General features: G+C 44.9%; 1 non-coding gene across 1 annotated transcript; it reads left to right on the top strand.

The window, feature by feature from the left end:
• Window positions 1–1,803: 1,803 nt before the first annotated feature.
• On the top strand, window positions 1,804–1,876 carry TRNAA-AGC. Its single transcript has one exon. It is a non-coding gene; the product is annotated as a tRNA-Ala (tRNA).
• The last annotated feature ends 5,290 nt before the right edge of the window (window positions 1,877–7,166 follow it).

Here is a 7,166-nt window from a genome sequence, read left to right as displayed (position 1 = left end):
CGTATCAGCTGGATTTCCGAACCGTTCCAAAGGAGTATCGGCCAGAAGCTTGATACAAATATAATAAGAAATCGGCTAAAAACAGCCGATTCTACTATGAGAGGCAATACCGATTACTCGATACTACTTCACGAACAACACTTAGATTCAGATTTAATCGGTTATATTCTGTGCAGTAAATTAAAATAATAAAGAGTAACTGCAGCAGATAGAAAGCCTAACATCTAAGCTGGATAACCTGTGATAAAAGCTAAACACACAAGATTAAACGAATCAACCTTGCAAAGTATAGCAAATATCGATAACTGGTGAGTAAATAGATCAAGAAGGAAGCGATGCGCCGTCAATCAAATTTCTAATTTGCTCGATAAATACAGAACTTACCAGCAAGCTGGAGATCGAAGCGATGCGGCCCTGCTACCGGAAGAACTCGTCGAAAATAAAAAAAAAACTACAAAACTAGGGTTTGGCGAAGTCGCCGACAATTAAGAAAAGAGTTTGTTGTATTGATTGTATGATGATCCTTGATTACAAACCCGTAGACCAATATTTATAGCCTAAGCTAACACTCCCTAGTCGATCACGACATAATATGACTTGACTAAAGAAAACAGACTTTCTATAGCTAATCAACTAGCACACAACTTGGACTCCGCATGATAACTTGCTGACGTAAACCATCAGCACCAGTTCCGCTCCATCGGCTGCAACAACACATCAGCTAGATTATCCTGCTTCCATTGGCTATCTTTCTCGCCTTAGCGTCCATCAGATACGTGTCAAAAAATGGTGTCAATGAATCCATTAGAGTACTTGATCCAAATTCAATCAACTCTCATGAATCTAACGCTATCGTCAAACGAAGACGTTCTCACTATCAGGAAGTGCAAATCCCGAAATCCCCAATATAGCCCCATAGATGAACACACCTGAACTGATAAAGTTCCAGTGACAGTACTGATCCATTGACCTTATCTTTTTTTTTTGAAAATAGCATACTGTGTATCTAGTATCAGATAGTTTAACGAGCAATGGTGTTTAAATGTAATATGTTAAACTTTAGCTCACTTATTTACATGCCAAATAGTAGAACCAAACAGGAGTTAATTGTTGATCTAGTATTAGCCCTTGATTAACTCACATTAGTCTATATTTAGCCCTAATAGCATATCTAGAGCTAAACTTTAGTATCCCTGTTTTAGCACATCTAAACACCACCTAAATCGAGCATCAATACCGAGGGATAGGTAACTAGGTAACTTTCTGTAAGTCGCCACCACGGCACCGTTGGTGGAACTTGTTAGTTGCGGAGGGCGAGAATCAACGGCTGAGGCTACAGAGCCTGTCGTACGAGGCCAATATTGACTCGAATCGAAGAAAAAGAAACATGGAACATTGGTGGGCATCCGGATCCTCTCGCCTGGCCGAGGCTGAATTGAACTCATAAGCAGCAGGACCATTCATTACACCTACCCATGAAGATAGTTAGTTTAATCGTAAGTTGATAAGCATGTTTAACGCGACGATTAGTCGGTGGATCCGGCGGCACGCAAAGCACGGTCCACGCATTCAGATCAGGTAGCTCCTGCTGTTTCTCGCGATGGTGTGGACATGGGAGGTCAGGAGGTGCGTGGGCCTCGCGAGTCGACCAGCAATGTTCAATGGGCCTGCGTTGGCATAAAATGACTTAATTGGGCCATCGTCATCAGTTCGGGTCACATCTGGGCCTCCATCGTTGGAAAGTGAGGCGCCGTAAACTTAGTACCAGGATAGAACGTTATATATTTGAAATTGAACATAAACGGGGATGTAGCTCAGATGGTAGAGCGCTCGCTTAGCATGCGAGAGGTACGGGGATCGATACCCCGCATCTCCAATAATTTCTGTTGTTGTTTTGTATTCGTGGGAAACATTTTTTGACAAATGGGCGTACGTGTTATCTGTGTGAGTTTCCTCTCGCTGAGTCTTCCAGACGGACACGACAATGTGACATGCAACTTTGAAAAATACAAAAACTCCAAAATAAGTACCCTTTCTTTTTATCAATAGCAGATATCAATGTATACTAGCCGTGCAGGATTTTCTTACAAAATTACAAGCCATGTCATCTATTTTAGCGAACGTAGCTTCGAGAGAATTCTCGACTACACAGGGGGTGTTTGGCGCAGCTTCTCAACCAGCGTTTCAACATCTTTAAGCGCTTAGACAGTCAAACACCACGCTTCTATCCGCGCTTCAGAAACCAACGCTACTCTGGCCTTCGTAAAAGCAGCGTAGAGGAAAAGCTGAGGCCACCCCGCTTCCCACCGCTTATGCGGTCTCAGCGCCCCTCTCCCGACTCCCCACAGCGCTGCGCCCCTCTCTCATCCCGTTCCTCCCTCCTGTGCCCCCCTCTCTGCTCCATGGAGAGCTAGGGTTCTCCCCGCCCCCTGCTCCACCAAGCCGCGCCGCCCTGCCCCGCCCGCGGCCGCGCCGCGCCGCCCCGCTGCGGCCTCCGCTGCCCTGCCCTGGGCCCGCGCCGCCCCGCCCTGCCGCGGCCTCCGCCGCCCCGCCCCAGGGCCCGGGCCGCGCCGCGCCGCCCCGCCCAGCCCGCGGCCGCGCCGCGCCGCCCCACCCCGCCGCGGCCTCCGCCGCGCCGCCCCGCTGCGGCCTCCGCCGCCCTCCGCTCCTCTGGCCTCTAGGTGAACTCCCTCCCCTCTACGCGCACATATGCCCCTCGGGGGCGCGCCTCCTTCGGGCAGAGTAAGAGTCATGATGTTTTCGATCGCCTTCGGGCAGATCTGTTCCGCCGCGACCGAAACAGTTCGATTTCTACACGTACGGCGAACAAAATCAACTTTATCTTACTCTTTGGATTGAGAAATTTGCCATTTACTCACTCAATAAGACGATATCCTTCTGACAGCAATACTGCTGGACCGATTCACACTTACTCTTAACCCAAATTGCATTATTGATGTAAATATTTACGATGATCTTATACGGTTTTGCAGGTACTGAGTTGCAGGAATTATCATACCTTTCTTTGAAGGTAGGCCAGGACCGCCCCGCCCCGCCCCTGCTGCCACTTCTTCAAGATCGACACCAGCAAGGTAAGGCAACGCAACTAGTTTCTGTGATCTACTTTGTGCTAATTTAAACAATTAGAGTAGCTGTAATTTAGTCACTTGCATAGATGGAGAACACGTCAAAGAGCAGGAAACCAAATGCACAATGGGATCCAACTGCTGCTAAAATTTTTAATGAGATATGTGTGGAACAAGTGTTGGCAAATAATAGACCACAAGGTTGTTTGAACAACAAAGGGTATGCCAATCTTATTGCCCAGTTTAATGAACGGACTGGCAGACATTACAACCGTTCTCAAATGAAAAATCGTTGGGATGCACTGAAAAATAACTATACAACATGGAAGACACTACTCCTGGCCGCATCTGGTTTAGGGAGAGATCCAAGGACTGGTTCTATTGCAGCTGATGATGGATGGTGGAAAGAAAAAATAGAGGTATGCAATGTTGTGCTAGGTTCTGTTATATTATATTAGTTCCATGGCTTGATTTTAACTATTACAACTAATTGTGTTTCAGGCCATTCTCGCATGCAAAAAATTTAGACTTGCTCCATTGGAGAATGAAGAAGATCTTGAAATAATATTTAGTGGTGCGTCTTGCACCAATGTATATGCTGTTATTCTAGGAGCAAAGGAGGGAACAGCAGGAGAAAGGAGGGAACAGCAGGAGCAAATGAGAGATCATATGGTACTGACGATGAGGTTGAGGAGGTGCTTCCATTTTCCCCGCCAGGAGCAAATGCTAAGAAAAGAGGTGCTGCTCACAAATCCCCAATGAAGAAAACAAAGAAGAATTTTAGAGACTTGCAGTTCAAACGGTTTGTGGATTCATTTGTGGAAAAATCTAGTTCAAGCAAGTCTTCCGCAACTTCATCTCCTAATGATTATGTTAGACAAGAGATAGCAGAAATGTTGGAATCAGTTATTGAGGCTGGAGCATGTGAAGGAAGTGATGAACATTTCTATGCCACACAACTCCTCGTCAAGAAGAAGTACCGTGATGTGTTTACCACTCTTAAGACCCCAGCTGGGAAGCTTGCATGGCTGAAGAGAACTTGGGAGGAGAGGAAGACACGCTAGACAATACTAGCTTTGCATTGTACCATTAGTATTGTACTTTGATTTTATCTTGTTGCATGATGAACTTGATTTTGAATGTTGAACCTGATATCAATAATTTATGGCTGATATGAAATATCTTGTATGGTTGTAATCAGTTCTGAAATCTGTGTGTTGTTATTAAATATTTTCTATGGCTGAGGTGTTGCTCATTTATACAGATGGCATTCACTTCAAGCGAGTCTAATGAAACTGGGATAGCAAGTAATTCAAGTGAATCAAGTGATTGGATGTATGAAGCTGCTGCAATTGCAGCTTATGCAATGGTTGATTGTGGGATACCTTCATCTGCAAAGAAGCCAAGGAAAGTGCCGAAGGAGACAGGTTTTCAGTGGGTTCAAAGGCAGCTAAGCGGCAGCTAAGTGATCCAGAAAGTTGCTACGACATGTTTAGAATGAGAAGGTCAGTGTTCTTCAGCTTGCATGAGGTCTTGGTGAATAATTATGGCATAGCATCTTCGGATGAGATGTGCTCAATAGAAGCTCTTGGCATGTTTCTATGGATGTGTGGTGCCCCTCAGTCAGTTCGCCAAGCAAAATATATTTTTACGCATTCCTTAGAAACTATTAGTAGAAGGTTCAATGATGTTTTGGAAAGTGTTCACATTTTAGCTGCTGATAACATTAAACCTAAAGATCCTTCTTTTGCTGTGGTACATCCAAAAATTAGAGACCATAGATCGTGGCCTCATTTCAAAAATTGCATTGACACGATAGATGGAACCCATATTGAAGTTACTGTACCAGCATCAGAGCAGGCAGTACATATGAATAGATATGGATATTGTAGTTAAAATGTTATGGCTGTTTGTGTTTGTAACATGAGATTCACATTTGTGGTGGCGGGATGGCCTGGATCTGCTCATGATACACGTATATGGAGGGACACTTTGTATGGCAAGTACAAGGATAAATTTCCACATCCTCCTCAAGGAAAGTTCTATCTTGTTGATTCAGGTTATCCAAATCGAAAGGGTTATCTAGCACCGTACAAAGGTCAAAGGTACCACATTCCAGAATTTCAAAATGCAGGGCAACCGATTGGATTGAAAGAGGTGTTCAACCATGCTCACTCATCACTTAGAAATGTTATTGAACGTTCATTCGGAGTCTTGAAAATGAAATGGCGCATTCTTCGAAATGTGCCAAGCTACCCAATGGAGAAGCAAACAATGATCATAATTGCTTGTATGGCGTTACATAACTTTATTAGAGATAGTAATTTGAGTGATGTGGATTTTGATAGAATGGCAGCAGATGAGACGTATATCGATGAGGATGGGGACATGGGAGCTGGTACAAGTCAATTTGTGGATGAAGAAGATATGGAAGGTGTACGTGATGCCATTGCGCAAGCATTGATAGGAGGTTACTAGATATGTAATATTTGCCCAAATAACTTATGTAACAATCATGAATTATCTAATATATAATTATTTAATTTGTGTTGTTAATTATTTTATTATTAGTTTGTTATTATAAATACATAAATATATATCTATACATACTAAATACATGTATTCAGACAATAGAGAGAGTATTTCAGTCATTTCCCACTTCTGACAGAGTTTCAGCCCATTTATTAAGCAATCTGCCAAACATCTAACTTCTGTGACCAGCTGCTTCTTCAACCAGCTGCTTCTCTGGCCAGCTGGCTGTCAGCTGGCTTCTGAACAAGTTCCAACTGTCCCAAACAGGACCATAGTCAAGAGAATTCTCGAAGCGCGGCGTTGCAAACACATCACCACGTAGACAGTGGCAACACTGAAAGCAACCATCTCAGCCTAAACACAACAAAGAAGAGGTGAACTCCACCACCGCCACACAAACGACTAAACTAAACCAGCCTTATGCATATCCCAGCAGCAACCATCCTGCAAACTAAGGGTGTGTTCGTTTTCTGGGGTCTAAAGTTTAGAGTGGTCACATCAAAAAGAATCTTATCATTTAGAAGTATTAAATAAATTCTAATTACAAAACTAATTGCAGAACCACAGGACTAATTCGCGAGACGAATCTAATAAGGTATATTAGTCCATGATTAGCAGATAATTACTGTAGCATCATTATGGCAAATTATGAATTAATTAGGCTCATTAAATTTGTCTCGCGAATTAACATCCAACTGTGCAAAAAGTTTTATAAACAGATTTTATTTAATACTTCTAAATAGCCAGATTCTCTTTGATGCGATGAATCTAAAGTTTAGAGGTAGGAAAGCTAAATGTCAAAATACTAAGAATGACGCTAAAGATACTAGCAACACGGATAAAACTTCGAGACGACACCCCCTATAAGAACCGCCACCTCCTATAAGAACATGACGCAGATCGCCATCACCGTCTGCCTGATAACCGGACAAGGTTTTCACTTGAAGAATAGGATTAGAGTCGAACAATGCCTCCAGCGAGGACAACGGCACCCGAAGATATCGCCATTGTTGGCACCAACCGAAGTCGTGCAAGGCTTTCGCCAAAGACCCAATGACTCATTCCATGCTAGAGAATGCCGTCGCGTGAGCAATGAGAACAAATCGACAGATCAGGCAAGAGCAGGGTAGAAGCAGAGGTGTGCAGCAAGCACAGCACCAAGCACCTCGCCCTCGCAAGAAAGCAGGGGAGAAAAGTGCGCGGCACACGACGAGAGAAGCAGCAAAGCAACGACAAATCCGGCGACCAGACTAGTGGAAGTAGGCCTGCCACAACAGCGGCGAGCGGCAACAGCAATAACGACCATGGCGGCGACAGTGGAGCCTGAACGATGGCTCCGGCAGCGCCGGGGAGGGGCCGCAGGCCAGGCATGGATCAGGCCGGAGATGGGGCAGCGACGGCGCCCCATCAGGTGACGACAAACGGCGGCCCGAGGTCGCACGACCCGGCGGCCTTCCGCACCCGCATCATCGTGAAGAAGGTGGACCAGCCGCCGGCGCGCCGAAGGGCGCAGATCCGGACCGGACGTATGCGTCGCGACCCCGCGCC

Source organism: Panicum hallii, chromosome 9, assembly GCF_002211085.1.
Source record: "Panicum hallii strain FIL2 chromosome 9, PHallii_v3.1, whole genome shotgun sequence".
NCBI classification, from domain to species: Eukaryota; Viridiplantae; Streptophyta; class Magnoliopsida; order Poales; family Poaceae; genus Panicum; species Panicum hallii.
This window is presented reverse-complemented; position numbering and strand designations above follow the sequence as displayed.